The following is a 16,015-nucleotide window of genomic DNA, read 5'->3' as shown; positions in this document are numbered from 1 at the left end:
ACATGATGCAAAAGTGTTTCTCATCTTCTTGTCCTGCCTGCTGAATATTTCTGGAGAGCAGCTAAGTGCTTTTAACTCATTCTGTTCCAGAATCAAGTTACTGTCTGAGGGTGCATGTTTGATAAATAATATACTCTGCATATCCTGAAAGCATGTGCCATAATGCTAAGTGAAACTTCATAAGGGCTGCAATCATTTTGTATGCAAAATATATTGAAATCGGTAGGAAGAGAGTGTGAGCTGGTGAGTTGAGTCATTTGCAGTCTTAGACATTAAGTACTTAGACTGAGATTTTTCTGTGTTGCCCATTAAAGTTAATAGAACGTAGATATCCAGATCCCTCACGTGACTTTAAAAAACTGTTTTCAGTGTCTCTCAGGAAAAAAAGAAGTTTGTTGTCAAGTGAAGCCACTATTACTTTAGTGTTTCTATTTTGTACTGATTGTGAAATGTAAGCTAATACGAGCAGTAAAGGGTTGCCGGTATACAAAGCTTTATTTTTGTATGTTCAGTATTTTATTAAAGTTTGTGTAAAACTTTAAGAGGCAGTTGCAGAGCAACGAAGGCTTCCATTGATTTTCTTTTTGTCAGTTTGATTAAATCTGAAATGTCCAAATTATTAAAATTTAAAGCATGAAAGGCGTTTCAATATACTATAAATTCTGTTCTCCTGCTTTATAAATATGCATTATATTTTTATGGAGTTGTAAATAAAAATGTTAATCTTACAGAAGATAATGACTTCTAAACCAGATTGGTATCTGAATATTATCCTCTAAGTAATATTTTCTCCCAGTTAGCTTGGGTTTTGGCTATATGAATGATATCTCAGTAAGTCCTGGAGCATCTAGCATTTAAAGTGAGAAGCCACTTAGCTGAAGGATTTTATTTTCTTTGTGAAATTCTACTATTACGTTGATTGTGTAGGTTTTCTAAACCGAAATACATGACAAATGATAAAGACAAATACTGGTTCAGATCATCTTCGAAAAGAGACTGGTCTGTTAGCAGTCTGAAGTATGATGTTTTTGGGAGGCCTGTCCTGTAGACTGAGAGCTTTTATTTCCTACTGATGTTAGTGAGAAATGAGGTGCCATGAGCTGCTCAGCACAATGTCTCATCCCAAATGAATATGGACCTACTCAACCAGTAGATCTAAGACCTTCATAACCAAAAGAGTCTATGCTAATCTATAGATGCACTGGGACAAATTAATTCTTTGCGTATTTGTTTTAAATCAAAGGTCAAATGATTCTGGCCACTGCTTTCACAGACTTGTTTGTTTGTTTTTCAAACCAGGATGTATTAATCATAGCATAAGAAAATTTTAAAGTAATTTGTCTTAAAATACTTTTGTTATTCTGACGAAGTTTTAAAGAAGTAGGTTGCTTAGCAACGTCTGGAAAAGTTGTTCTGCTAATTTCTCCCTAACGCATCCTATAGCAATAAGGTGAATTGTAGAACTATGGGGAAGAAAGAAAAAAAAAAAAAAAGCCAAGCCAAACAATAAAAATGTTTACTTTTCACGTTTCTTTTTAACCTCAGAAGCACATGGGTTTACCAAAAAAAAAAAAAAAATTTGCTCTTTTTCATGTCTCTTGCATGCCATTGCCATGTAATTATTTACCCATTATTAAGGTTAGAGGACAAAAAATTATATCAGGTCTTGATTTCGAGCATGTTTTGACTTGTTGGCCAATTAATTGGTTTCTAATTGAGTTGAGAACAAGCAAAGGAAAACGTGGGAATCTTAACTTTAAGCTGGAGAGTTTAGAGTTTATAGCTGAAGGCTGATAGACTAGTATCCTCCCTCTGTGGGTAGAGGTAAAGGGGAAATGTAACACAAACTGACAAATTGGTTACACAGATACCTCAAATAAAAAAAATCAATGTGAAGATCAGGATCTAGATATAATGTATTTCTAGGGTGTGCTAGACCCTACAGCAAAACACAGTCAAGCTTTGGATTAATAAGAGCTGAACCTGAGCTTCCTGTACTGTTTCTGTCTCCCTTTAGCCTGGGTTTTTATCAAATATTCCATTTATTATGTCAGACGGAACTTCTTGAATCCCATCTTCCGTCTGGCAAAACGTACCTTAAGCTGTGTTCAAAATAACAGAAAAGCCATGACAAATAGCAAACAATCCTTGAGCACTGACAGAACTCCTGACACGTAGCAAAACTGTCTTGCCAAATGCATCTTCCAACCCACCACCTTTTAACAGATGTGCTAACGCTGTACACTCTTGTATGTTGTCATATTCTAGTGCAGATTACGAGTAGTATATCTGTCTGTACCATGAAGTTATAGAGACTACGTTAATGTGCTGTGAAAATGTAAAATAATTTGGATAAATAACCAAACATGAATTTAATACAGAAACCCTTAGGGGTATATTCTCATTTCAGTGAGAGGCGGTTTATCCTTAATGAGAGGCTTATGCATAGCTGTCTGTGCAATGGGATGAGAATACACTCAAAACTTCTTAAACACGAGAGTTACGAATAATCTATTTAGAGGTTTTGTAGTAAAAAGAGCTGGAATTTTAAAGGTAACTAGTTAGCCCTTATTTGCATAAGAAAATTAGCTGAAATTCAAGTCTCGGAGGAAACTTCAAAGGGCTTTGTCACCTCTATTACATGCTATCTGATCAAATTGTACATGAAGGCAAATAGCCTGATCTATTTTCCTATTTAAATCTTGCAAAGCACATTTTATAAAATTGATTTTTTTTTAAGAATCTTGTTAGTAAAGAAAATTGTTTCAAGTGGCATTTTTTTTTCTGAAATTGATCATTATTACATTGCAAACAGATCTTTACCAAGTGTTGACCATTGTTCTTTTAAATGCAAATTGCTGGTTGTATCTTATTTTATTTAGGCTCTTCCTCTTAGTGAGTCTATTTGTTCTCAAATGACACAATTTTTATTTCACAAAGTTTCATACATAAAACATAATACGTCTGACTTGTATTGCAGTAAAGTGTATTTTAAAATTATTGTACTGATTATGAAAATGTCAGGTTTGTAAGAGAGCATGATCCTTTTGACAGGTGCATGCTCTAGAAAGAAAATTGTGGGCCCCCTTGTTCTAGATGGGCTAGGTGTAATGATAGTCCTTATCCTCAGAAAGTCTTGGCGTACCTTTCTACCAACACGGCAGATGGCAGTTGTGGCTGGGCAATTGTGCATTATATGGCAAGGGTTGTCAATTCTTCGCTTTGCTTTCACGGACAGTTTATGCTAACTGAGCTGGCATTTTTACAATACCTTCTGATGCCTTGCTCAACTCAACCTCAGAAAACAAACACATGGATGAGTTCTCACTTACTCACAGTTTCAGGTACAGATTTACTAGGGGAATGTTCTGGTTAGCTTTGTTGGGTTTGGAATAGACTGTTAATGCTCCTTTTCTCTCAGAATATGTAAAGAATCAACAAAGAGGCATATGTACTTTCTGTCCGTGGGGTCCCTTCTTTGGCTCCGACTTAATAAAATTCTTGTCTCCTATATGGGGCAAATCCAAAGGAGCTCCACACCGAATTACCCTGCATTTGCATAGCTGTAGCTACAGTCACAGTGTGCCTCTGATTCTCAGAAAGATACTGGGGTTTGATTCTGTCTGTGTTCGAAGTGGAGTTTTAGAGCAGAAGGAAAAATGCTAGGTCAAGATAATAGTGGAGGTAGTAGAGGAGAACAGGTTTACAAAATAAGAGCATGTGCCAAAAATAACTACTAGCAATACAGGAGAAAATGTATTTTGGAATGTCGTGTAGGAGCATCAGTACTTTAACAGCTGGTTATTGCTTGTGCCCACATGCAGTGTTTAAAATAACTGCAGTGTGTGTGCTGAATTTTTTTACACATTAGGTTGATCAGAAGAGTGGTTTGATGACTTTGGCTGTTTGCAGTTTAAACTGGACTACGTAGGTCTCATTCTTTACATATTCAGCTATGTAAGATGATGTTGCATGAATTTTCAGCTAACAATTAAATACAGCCCACTTTAATTGTTGCATGAAATGTACAGTGTTAAAGATACAGATTTTAAACTTTTCTAAATGTTTTACTATTTATTGATTAGTAATAGCTAAATGGATGTAACTACTTTTACAATTTTACCTGACAAGAGAAATTTATTTTTTTCTATCTTAAGATCATAGGCAAATTATGTATTTCTCATCAGTTCATGTAGAACTCATGTTGATTTCAGAAGAACTAGGAAGAACGCTCAGGACTTTAGGAAATCCTCCAGATGTATACAAGGGAAAATACTGCTAACTTCAGATAATCCTTACTTCAGTTACTCTAAAAGGTTGTTGCTGAGAGTAATAGTTTTAATAGTCATATTCCCTTTTGAATAAAATTTAGGATAGTTCGTGAAGTTACACTTTTTTTTCTGCTTATTTAGTATTTGGGCAGCAGACACTCGATTTAAGTATGTGCTTAAATGCTGTCATGCAGTTTAAAATATCAAATGCCTTTAACAGGAATTTACTTATTTTGATTTTTTTTTTTTTTTTTTTGGCGAAGGAGGTGCTAGTATAAAAATAGCAAAAAATTGAGAAGTGAAGTGAATCAGTTCTAGCTATAAAGTAGGCTCAAGGATGTTGGGTACTTGTTTGAAAGGTGCAAATGACAGTCCACAGAGAGCAAAATCTTCCATGCTGAGATTGCCTCTGAGCTGTTGGGCATGCTTCTGACAGATTAATGTGTGCATGTTGTCATTAGTTCTTGAACTACAAAGCAGTAAGGCACACGGCTGTAGAGAGTAGAGCTTTGAAGAGCTTCAGCCCCAGGTCTAGACCCTTTGCATCAACACTGTAGAACAGATTCATTTTAAATGCTGAAATATATTGGAGCCCAGATGGAAACCAGACCATGTGGGGCATCCCACTGACTTCAGTTTTGCTTTGAGGGAGAGCACTTACAAGTTCATAGAAGCGACCTGAGTTGCCATATCTGAAATGGTTCCTGTGCTGTAATGATTCTGGTGTGTCAGTCAAAGCAGAGACTTCCTTGCAACTTGAGACAATCCCCTCTCCTGTTATGTTCTATACTCAGGTAAGTCAGACATGAGGGAGAAAATATGTTCTTTTTATAAATGCTTTTGTGAGGGCTCTCAAGCTAGAAAAGTCACTGAAGGCTGATCCTGTGCAATTGCAATAGACTGTAAAGCACCCCTAAAATAATTTGTGTTCAATTCTCAGACAGACATGCATGAAACTAGCTGATACCTGTGACACAGGTCAGGAATGACTGAGTCTCTATTTCTAACTTGTTTTTAAACAATTCCACAACCTATTTAGAAATCCCTTTTCCCTTCCTTACAGTTTTAGCTTTATTAGTAACTGAAATTTGTGAAAAGGCTAAGCTTCCAGCTTTTCTTTCACTGTAAGCATGACTCTCTGCAGGTTTTCTTGGCTAGGACATGATGAACTTAATCTTAGTTTGCTGTCTTCAAGTCTTAAGGTAGATGCTTTCTTTATTAGCTGTAGCTGCCAAAATACGTTATTACTTTTCTTTGATGCACTCTGTTCTGTCAGGCAGGAACAAACAGAACCATGCTCAAAAGGGAGGAGGACAGCTTTTCTAGAAAAGTTAACTCTTCTTTTTTTTTTTTTTTAATCAGTATTGATATAACGAGGGGATACATCATGGGACTGAAGAGTAGCAGAACTAGTGCAAAATGTGTGTACTCAAACTGTAATTATTTTTGAGATGTTGATAATATTGCAGATAAAATCATGGAAGGTAACCAGATTTCTCTGCAAAGGGACTTGGGCAAATGGGTACCCCATTGATTTGCACAGAATATTGGGCAGCAGCAGAGCAGGATTGGTACGTGGGGGGTGTGTGTGTATATGGCCATGCTGTGAGAAAAATATCTTGCTCTGTCTTCATTGACCCTCCCAAGGTCGTGCTGCTTTCATGCAGGATCATGCCAAAGGCATTAGCTGTGCATAGTTGTTGCTGTCATGAATTTGGCTTAAAACAAGCCATGTAGTCAAAGCTAGAGGCAGGATGACTTGCTAATTTTTACCTGAAGATACAGACCTGCCATATTGTGCATACCTGAAGTACTTTGGGAATGCTCGCTGTAGAAATATATATGCCTTTTGACTCAGTTAGGTAAACCATTTAAAATCTGGAAGATGAATGGAAACTGACAGGATGAAGGACTTAACAAACTGTAGAGCAAATACCTGTATCAAAGAAGTGTTTTGAAGGAGCTCAAAAATAGCAAGCAATAGATTTCTTTAGCCAGCAAAGCTGACTACCTGGAGGCAGTTGGATTGCATTAATTTTGTCCAGATTCAGAAACAGGTCGCACCTGCTTCTGCCATCCTGCTCTTGGCTAGGGCAGTGGTCTTAAAGTTATACATGCTAATGGGTCACCTGTATTAAGGGACAAGAGGGCATTTTTCTGAAAAAGGCCACACTGTTTTGGCACCTGACAAAGGTTTTTACAGCTTCTCCATTGCATCGGTACCTGGGATCAGTAAGCATAAATGTTTAATTTTGTACTGTCTTGCAATTTGAATATGTAGCCTAAGCAGTCTCTGTCTCACCAAGCTTCAGGGTTCGGGGAGGATGGATGGTCGTTCTCTAGCGTCTGGAAACAATGGGGTGCCCTGTGGTCAACAGACTGCTTTTTGACATCAGAAAGTAGTGGGATGCAGCTGGGAACTTGGAGCATTCAGGGAAGGACGCCTGGGTTCAAGTGGACCAGGTCTTTTTTTCTCTTTATTCACCAACGTGTGCCAATGTTAGGTAAAGAGCAGAAGCAATGTTTGATACCAGGCTGGTAGCTGAACTACAGCACCCATTTCCGTGAGAGAACTGACCCGCTGCGATGTTGCTGTGTGCCGGAGTGCTCTGAGGTTACTGGTTTTGTGCTTCAGTAACACAGTGAATCAGAGAGGAGCTGCCTTGGGCTACTGGCCTGCAAAAAAGAAACTCATGTTTGAGTTAACGTGACACCTAATGGTTCTGTATTTATTTTGTGGCAGTTTTTTTTTCTAGTGCATCTCTAATGCATTTCTTCTGGAGGTATAGTTGCAGGATCTGTTACGCTTGCTCAGTGTTTAAGATTAGTTTTCAGTCAGTGGTTTTGAAGTTGGTCTCTTATAATTTAGGTCAGTGGAGTGTCTACATTGAACTAACAGGTTTCTCAGCTTCAGCTGAGACTACAAACAGGCTTTGCTAATGTTGTTTAAATATTTTGGAAGAAGGGAGTGGAAGAAGAGCAGTAAAATATTCAATGTATGTGTGGTCTTAAGTGAAATAATATAGATGGTATATTATGCGAGTCATTTTATCATATTTTTTGGAACCAAAATGGTTCATTCAAAAAACATTTGAATGCTTTGAAGTATTTGCTACTTAAATCATCTGTAGAAGGAAGCTCCTAGTAGAAATATGAAGAGAGGAGCTTCCAGTAACATGAAATGACCGTGAAACATGTAAGTGCTTTTAGTCTTCAGATTCTTGTTTACTTTTGTGAATCAAGAATATATATTAAATCATAATTAAATGTCTTTAATTATAAATTCAAGGAACTTTTCAGTTTTTTCTGTGTAATGGGAAGAAGTGTTTATGGAGACAGTTGATGTTTGCAAGAAACTTACACTAAGGTACTGGAAAGTAAATGTGTCTTTTTTGTCTAGTCAGATATATCTGTAATCACATAAGTTCTATAAACCTGATGAATGCTTAAACATCTTAGAAATTGAGAGTCCTTAGTTCTCTTTAACTGAAATCAGTGATCTGTTCCATAGAAATGCCTTATTAGCTTAAAGAAAACATAGAAAGGCATCTACCATTCGGCACGTGTGAGGAAAAGAAATGGTCTGCTGCTTAGTAAAGAAATCATTGCTAGCACCATACCTGACTGTTTATTTAAAATTAACAGTGATCACCTAATACTAAATGATGTTTCCTTCAGAAACCTGCAAGAAGGTTTGCACTTTGTCGAACAGTCAGCAAATTCAAGCTCTGTCAGAATAAGGAAAGAATAGGTTATTTTATTGAAGTAGATTTTTGGTGAACGTGCTCTTGCTGGCAGTTGCATCCCACCTAAACCAAGAGATTGGCTTCTTGACTGCTTGGATGGTCTTGGTGGTCGAGGCAAATAATGAGAAATAAGTAAAAGGGAGATATTGGAGTGGAGGGGTTAGAAGAGATGGGGTAGCTAATAAAAATGTGATATGAAGGAGCACAGGGACGCCAGGGTCTCTGGTCAACACGAATGAATTAGTATTATGTAGGCTATCACACAGAATTTGGCTGTAAAGCTCTATCTTTTTTCCACAACTAGTACTGCAAAGAAATCCACTGCAGAAAGGGTAAAATGAGTGGAACTAGTGAAAAAACTTCAAGAAAAATTTTGAGGGAAAAAAGTGAGAAGAGAGAAAAGTAGCATTTTTCTAAAATTTCCAACCATTATCGAGCACAGATGGCTGTTTCCAAATGGTTTGCCTCTAAAATATTGCCTACTTCTATGCTAGCTGATTTTTTCAAATATTTTCTAAGTTCAGAGCAGATTGCAGTGATCCAAGTGGAAGGTAAGAAGAGATAGCTAGCCTCTGTAATGTCTATTTCTAGAAAAAAACTGGCAACATGTCATCTGTACATAAATGGAAATAAATGTTACTGATCCTTTACTGACACCTGGTCATCCAGAAGCAATTGAGCAGCTCCAGTTCAGATCAAATTCCCTAGCTAGTTGAACTGAAATAAATTCTACAAAAATCTTTTGTTTTTTGCTTCCACAATATTACCAGTGTTACCTCAGTCTTATGAAAACCCATATTGCATAAATGGCACCCAAGAAGTCCTCATCCAACCTCATCTCCGTTAGGACTGTAAAAATACTGTGTCTGAATCTATGTGTATGTGTGAATTGTATTGATACTCTTTCATCTGTGACCTAATTTGGAAAACCTGGCTAGGTCTGCATTGCAAATAGTTAGGTACATATGGTTCTCCTCCCTCATGTCTTAGTCATATGTGCACACGTGCTGTGTGGTGATAATACCAAATGATTAATACCTTTGTTTTTCTGTTTGAATGACAGTTGTTTATTTTCTTTATTGTGCACAGATTAACTAGTTCTGTGACATTAAGGAGCATGTTCAAGTCTTGGATGAAGTCCAGCAGGGCACTAGGACTTTTGAGCTGAAGCAGTAGAGACTGCTGTGAAGAGGTTGGGAATGAAGACGGTCAAGAAGCTGGGGAACAAGGCAAGACTTGCATGAAGGGTTTGCTTGCTGTGGAGAAGATAGAACTGGCTGAGGCACCAGTGGTCAGGACCAGTGATACTCACGTCAGAGTTTCTAGCAGAGAAGCCCTGACCTGTAGAAGCTACCTGCACAAGGGAACATGTACTGAAAAAGCAAGAAACTTGAGGAAGTAAAAGGATGAATGCATGACTGGGGTGGGTGAGTGGATTTTCAGAGCTGTATTTTATCTCTGACTCTTCCAAGGTGATGGTGTGTCATAACAGTTAAGTGAACTTTTAGGTAGTTGGTTGCTTGACTTGAGAACGTGTTGCAATTTACAGAAGTGCTAAGTACTCTCAGCTGCTTTGGAACATAAGGGAGCACGCAGCAGTAATTAATTTTGGCATTTCCAAACGTTTGAATGAGTGACTTTGCCATCTTCACATTTTAACAAAGGGATATTTGTGTCTGCATTACCTATTAAAAAAATAAAAATTACCTTAACAGTCTATTGCAGCTACTGGATTCAATGTAAGTAATCTGGAACATCTTGTACATGCCAGTGCTATGAAGGTCTGTGAGCACTTAATATAGCTTGCACAACCTAAATTGCCAAGTGATGCAAAGCAAGGTGAGGCCCAGCCTGATTACAGGATCCCAGACTGAGGTACTGGAGTGATAAAAGAAATATCTTTTTAGACCTACTGTGTGTAAAAGACTGCAAGGCAATAAATATAAACCCACAAAGACAACTTTCGAACCTGTAAGACAGACAAATGGACACATACCTTTCTGGTTGAAATGTGTACAAAATGCTGCTGCAGGACTGAAGAGAGATGTTTAGACTACATTTGCAGTCTTAGATATGAAAAAAAGTTTGCGGCCCAAAACTGGTGACATGTTTTTTTGGGGGAGGAATTTATCAGTTAATGATGAACAGAAGGAGCAGACTGATTAGAAGACAAGAAAAGTACATACTGACTCTGCCCCAGGGAGAACAAGCATGGCTAACAATTCCAGACAGATACTCCTCAAGAAGGGGCTGTGGATGTTTTTTGATCTTTTTTTCTGTGTAGGAATAGTGGAGGTGGTTTTTATTTAGTTAGGTTTTTTAATTTAGTTGTTAGTATTTGTAATGCTGTTCTTGTCTTACATTTTATTAACCTAAACAGCTGTTTTGCATAATATTATGTGATATGTTTGCATTTTGTAATATTCTCAATTTCTTCGATAGCTTTTTCCCCATTTATCTTACATAGTCTGGTTTTTAATTAAAAGCAGGTTTTCAGAAAAAGCATGAGAACATTTAACAAGTCAACTCGGGCACAATGGAGGTTGGGAGAATAAAATCTGACTCCTGAAACCTTGTGAATGTGATAAAAGTGAGTAAATGTAATAGGGTGAGATGAAAAATCAGAAGATGTGTTGAATTGATGGTCATAAACCTGGCTGCATATGTGGTTCTCTGGTAGCTCAGCTGAGAATCACTTTGTCCCCTATCCCAGCCCAATCATTAACTATGTGGACTGAGAAATTTGACTCCATCTGAGGTACATAAGCAGCTGTAAGCATAAATACTAAGTATTCATGGTTTATATATAAATGTAACCTCTATCTTGTCAGTCATAAAAAGAAAAAAGAATAAAAAAGTCCTGTGAACCAAGTTTTATATGAGGACTAGTGAGGGACAGTGAAAACAAATTCAGAACCAGCTTGTAAAATGGGTCTGTTAATTGCCTGAAGCTGTTGCTGTGACTAACGATGTGCCACCTGCTTCCCTACGTGGGGGTTGGGAGGGTGGATTCGCAGAGACTTCAGGTGCTCTGGTGATGTGTCTGCCGTTCCCCAGCAAAGCAGAGGCACCTGCGCTGTGTTGCTGTGGTAAAACATGCCGTGGAAGACGTGGTGGTGTCTGAGCTATGTGTGTGGAGCAGGAGATGTGTGTGTGAGACATGGCCTGCTTTTGCTTTCCTCCTTTGTTATGTAGTCCTACCCGTCACAACCCAAACGAGTGGGCAACTCTTGGTTGTTGGGGGTTTTTTCATGTGGTTTGTTCTGGAAGAGGGACTTGGATAACCGTCTTGAGCAGTTAAAAATCATGTGTCAGGTTCTATTCAAATGAAGACATTTAAACAGCTATTACAGGGGACACTTCTGTCTTCTGTTCCCATTGTTTCTTGCAAGGCAGGAGGAAGAGCAAATGTCTTCCTCTCTCACGTTTCGCCGCAGCCATGAGGCCTTTTTCCTTTTCTGAAATCTGAGATTTTTAAAGGCCAAAGTTTAAAGAGACAAGTGCTATTATGGAAATAGTAGTCCTTCCCTGTATTTCCATTCTTTCATCATCATGTGAGATTTTTTTTTTATGTTTCTCTGAAGTGATCACACTTGGAGGGGAGGCAAGGGAGGCTGCTTTTTGGCTCTCACTTGACCTCACTTGGGCTGACCAATGGATCAGCAGCTTCTGAGTTTAATCTTTTATTTTGGGGAGTCCCAGAGCACTGGGCGATGCTGCTGTTTCTTGTCAATTAAAAATGTCTAAGGAAATAGTTCCTGAGTTTAAATGCACCTCAGAAGTGGCTCTCTGGTTTGCTTCTGAACCAATTAAAGTACCCTGAGAAGTACACAGCAGGACTAATCAAACTGTGTGTACAGTTCGCACTCAGGTGTACAAAAACAAATGAGAAAATGCAGATTAGGTAGCTATTTCAGTAAATGTTTTCCTACCATTTTTGTATTCTTTGTTCAAAAATCGGTCAACGCATTGGCAGGAACTGAATGGGACATGATTGTGTCCCATATATTTTGTTTTTATTTGGGGAAGTAGGATGTACCATGGGGGCATCAGGAGGACACTCAGGCAGAACTGGATGCCTGAAACTGACAGCACTCATGGCTGAGACTGAAATTTCACAAGTGAGGAGGAATGTTCACAGTTGTTATTTCCTGAACTGAAGTAAATTCCCACTGGAAAAGGAAAATTCTCACCGATACCTTTGCAGTATGCCTTTTCCCATTCCCCATGAAGCTGCTTATGGAATAACAGAAGCTAGCAGTCCATGGCAGTAGCCTGCAACCCATAGCTCAGTAGCTGCAATTTCTGCTGTCTGATGTCTGCATGCCGGTGGCTTGGGATACTGAGTACCTGTTGAACTGTGATTAGTAGGTTTTGCTTCAATTAATAATTTAAGTCTACATTTAGTTAACATTTTAAGCTTCTTTAAGGATTCCTATTATGGTTGCCAGTGTTAAATTCTGTTCTGTGATGTAATTTCTTTGGGTCGATAAACCGACATTGGTCAGTTTACAAAATGAATAGATAAACAAAGGAAGACATTAAGTAAATGTTCAATTTCAGAAGCTACTAGGTCAAGATAGCTGTAGAGAATCTAAAAAATGTCCTGCCAGTAACATGAGACCATTAACAGTTGAATGGAGAGGTTTGGGGGTTTTAGCTTGTGAGGAAAAAGTAGTTGCAGGAGATCTGTATTTTGGTTTTGTGATACTTGCTGAAACTTTAACCAAGTTGTTAATAGCCATCTGTGTTTCCTTTTAGTCACTATGTTACTAAAACTTGTTCAAGAGTTCTCAGTAACCAGAAGATTACCAGGGTCCTGAAGATCATGGTGAAATGAAGCTTTATTTTCCTCTCTTTGTCTTCAAATAATTGTCAGTAGAGAGCAAAATGTACTCTTGGTGTATGTATTAAGTATCTCATTACAGACACTTTTCCTTAAAGGATCAATTATATCTGATTGTACCCAAATATTTCAAACCCGAGACAAACAATGGGAGAAATTATTTAATACGTTAGCATATTATCTGTTCTCTTCCCCATCATTGTCATAAAAATAAGACAATCAGGTGGATGATAGGCAGAAGAGTACCACACTATTGGTGTAAATATTAAAGGCTTAGAGGAGGCTGCAGTGCACTCCATCAAAGCCTGTCATAGCTCTTAAACTGGTGGTTTCAACATCAGAGGTACAAAGGGGGCCTGAAAGGAGGGTAGCTTCCCAGTGGCACTTTCAGTATCATATCTAAGGGCATTAGCACAGTCCCTGCATCCAACCCTGACTTCTTTGTTGCAAATGAATTGAGGTTTAGAATTGGTGTGTCTGGCCAATGGAAAATTTTGGAGTTGCAAAGAAAGTATCTGCTTCAGAATAATAGAATGATAGAATCATTAAGGTTGGAAAAGACCTCTAAGATCATCGAGTCCAACCGTCAACCCAACACCACCATGCCCACTAAACCATGTCCCTAAGTGCTGCATCTACATGTCTTTTAAATACTTCAGGGATGGTGACTCAACCACTTCCCTGGGCAGCCTGGTCCAATGTTGAACCACTCTTTCAGTAAAGAAATTTTCCTCATGTGCAATCTAAACCTCCCCTGGCGCAACTTGAAGCCATTTCCTCTCGTCCTATTGCTAGTTACTTGGGAGAAGAGACCGACACCCACCTCTCTACAACCTCCTTTCAGGTAGTTGTAGGGAGCGATGAGGTCTCCCCTGAGCCTCCTTTTCTCCAGGCTAAGCAACCCCAGTTCCCTCAGCCGCTCCTCAGAAGACTTGTTCTCCAGACCCTTCACCAGCTTCGTTGCCCTTCTCTGGACACACTCCAGCACCTCGATGACCTTCTTGTAGTGAGGGACTAGTAGAAAGTATAGCTGAAGACTGAGATGCACCACTCTTGGGAGGCTCTTTGGTATGGGGCCAAGAAGCAAGACTTGCAGTGGCTGATGTGAACTGGCCTGTGTCTGTACTGTACAGGTCTTGGAGCATATTATCCTTTCTTCTGTGCTCAGGTTCTCTCACCAGGGGAACTGCTTGGATTGCTCTAAGTAGGAGTCTGTGTGCAAACTAGTATGTATGCAGTGTGGATACTGCGAGGCCAAGGGCTGTGCAGTGAAACAGAAAGGGAACTAATTTGACGACGTAGATAGGAATTGTCATGTGTGTTGGAGCCAACAACTCAAAGAAGGCTTTCCCGGGTAGGGTGCTCCACAGCATCCCTGGGAACCCTGGAAGGACAGTGCTTTCCATGGCAGAAGGTCCTGGATTCTCCAGATTTAGGACAGTTTTCATCCCCGAGGTGTTGGAGAGGCTTGGCTTCTGAGTTACCTGTCCCCAACAGAGTGGATGTGGCATCCTGAAAGCAGCATGTACCAGGCAGAATACAGTAGACTGCTGCTTAAATTTTATGGAAAGTTCATGAAATCTGACAGATATTTTATACTAAAAAGTCACCTAAAAATCAGCTATTTCCAATAAAAGGTAGTTCCAGCAGAAAATTCTTAGCCAGTTACAATATAAAAGACTACTAGTCAATGTCATCTTAATTAAGGCTGGATGATATAGAAATTAAGCTCCTCTGAAAAGGAAAGATAGAATGTTTAAAGATAGAAATGATGACAATGCTTCTGTCCACAGGAATGAAAATGAGTATTTGATCTGAACTCAAAATTTGTTTTTCTTTTCTATTATGTTATAAAATAACCACACTGACTCAGTCATAGTTCTTTGGAAGTTACAGGTGAGATTTTAAAGCCTATATATAATGTTTTATATAAATTATAGTAAATTACAAGAACCTCCTTCAAATCTGTCAAACTTAGTTTTCTGCTCTGTGGAGCACAGTGATCAAGACAGCGAAGCTGAATGACGTTTTACACTGTGCATACTGCCAGCTGCCAAAAGCCTATGGCATTATCTGAATCCACATTAAACCCACAGACAACTGGTCAAGAAGACGGGCTACGCAATTCTCTCTCAACTGTGCTTCCAAGGGAGCTTTTAGCATCATTTTGCAGTGCCTACAATGGCAAAGCAGTGGCATTCTTGATGAGCAGTTTGACAGAGCTATACCTAGCTATTTCGGATATTGGTTTGGATGCTGATAAGTGGTTTAAGGGTCATATTTTCTTTGGACCTCTGTAATATCAGAAACATAATTAGGATCAGTGTCTTATTTGGCTGTAGTCCAGCTATATCCAAAAGGGAGCATATAGCATACTCTCTTCTCTTTTAAACTAAATGGTTAGTCAGTATTCAGTCTCATAGGTTGTTCTGTTGGGAAGAAAAAGTGATGAGAGAATTGCCTATAATCTTCGATGCATCTTTATTTGTTTGCAAAACAAATCTTCATAAAATTGTATCTTCCTAAATAAAAAAAGAATAGGAATAATAAAGGGAGCAGTCTCTTTATTCTTTATTCTCAAAATTCTCCTTAGTGCCAAGATTATGCTTGAGATGCACTCTCTGAGCTTTATTCTATGCTTGTATTACAAGTGTTCCTCTGATATTTCATTGTTTTCCATTGCCTTTTCTGGCAACATCTGTGATGCTTTTGTCTTTGTCTTTTTGCATATACAGTAGTACCAACAATTTCAAATTGCTTTTAGCCACCAGGAGAATCCCCCTCCTTGCGTCACACAACAGCACCAGAGCAGCATCTGCATGAGTTAGGGTGGTAATTTCTTCTGCTTCTAAGGGATCTTAACTTCATGTTACAGTGAATTAAAGATTCTCATTATGCCTCCAAAGCCACAGATTTTGTACTCAATACCTCTGATATGAAACTACTCTTACTGCTTGCTTTTAATGTATGCCGGGCTCCTTTGAAATTGAGGACAAACATGCCAAAGACATTAATGGTATCAGATTAGACATCAAATTGATGTGACCAGGGTAATTCATAAAATTCATCTTCTGATGTTTGGGGTTTTTTTCCTCTCCAAAACTTCGTGTTTACACATAAGATCTAAGACTGTAGGTCCTTGGGAGTCTGTA

At 38.6% G+C, this 16,015-nt stretch overlaps 1 protein-coding gene across 4 annotated transcripts in view; it reads left to right on the top strand.

Moving 5' to 3' along the window:
• Positions 1-16,015, top strand: part of DLGAP1 (DLG associated protein 1) — a 435,141-nt gene that overhangs the window by 31,027 nt on the left and 388,099 nt on the right. The window contains exon 2 of one of the 4 annotated variants that reach the window (XM_076329905.1): positions 9,107-9,440. The exons of 2 other annotated variants lie outside the window; for them this stretch is intronic. The gene's annotated coding sequence lies outside the window, so the exon portion shown is untranslated. Of the gene's footprint in view, positions 1-9,106; positions 9,445-16,015 lie in introns of all 4 variants that reach the window. One more of the 4 variants, XM_076329903.1, reaches the window with a different exon arrangement.

The sequence above is a fragment of the Aptenodytes patagonicus genome, chromosome 2 (assembly GCF_965638725.1).
Source record: "Aptenodytes patagonicus chromosome 2, bAptPat1.pri.cur, whole genome shotgun sequence".
In the NCBI taxonomy this organism is placed as follows: Eukaryota; Metazoa; Chordata; class Aves; order Sphenisciformes; family Spheniscidae; genus Aptenodytes; species Aptenodytes patagonicus.
Note: the sequence above shows the minus strand (reverse complement) of the source record. Positions and strands in the feature narration are given on the sequence as shown.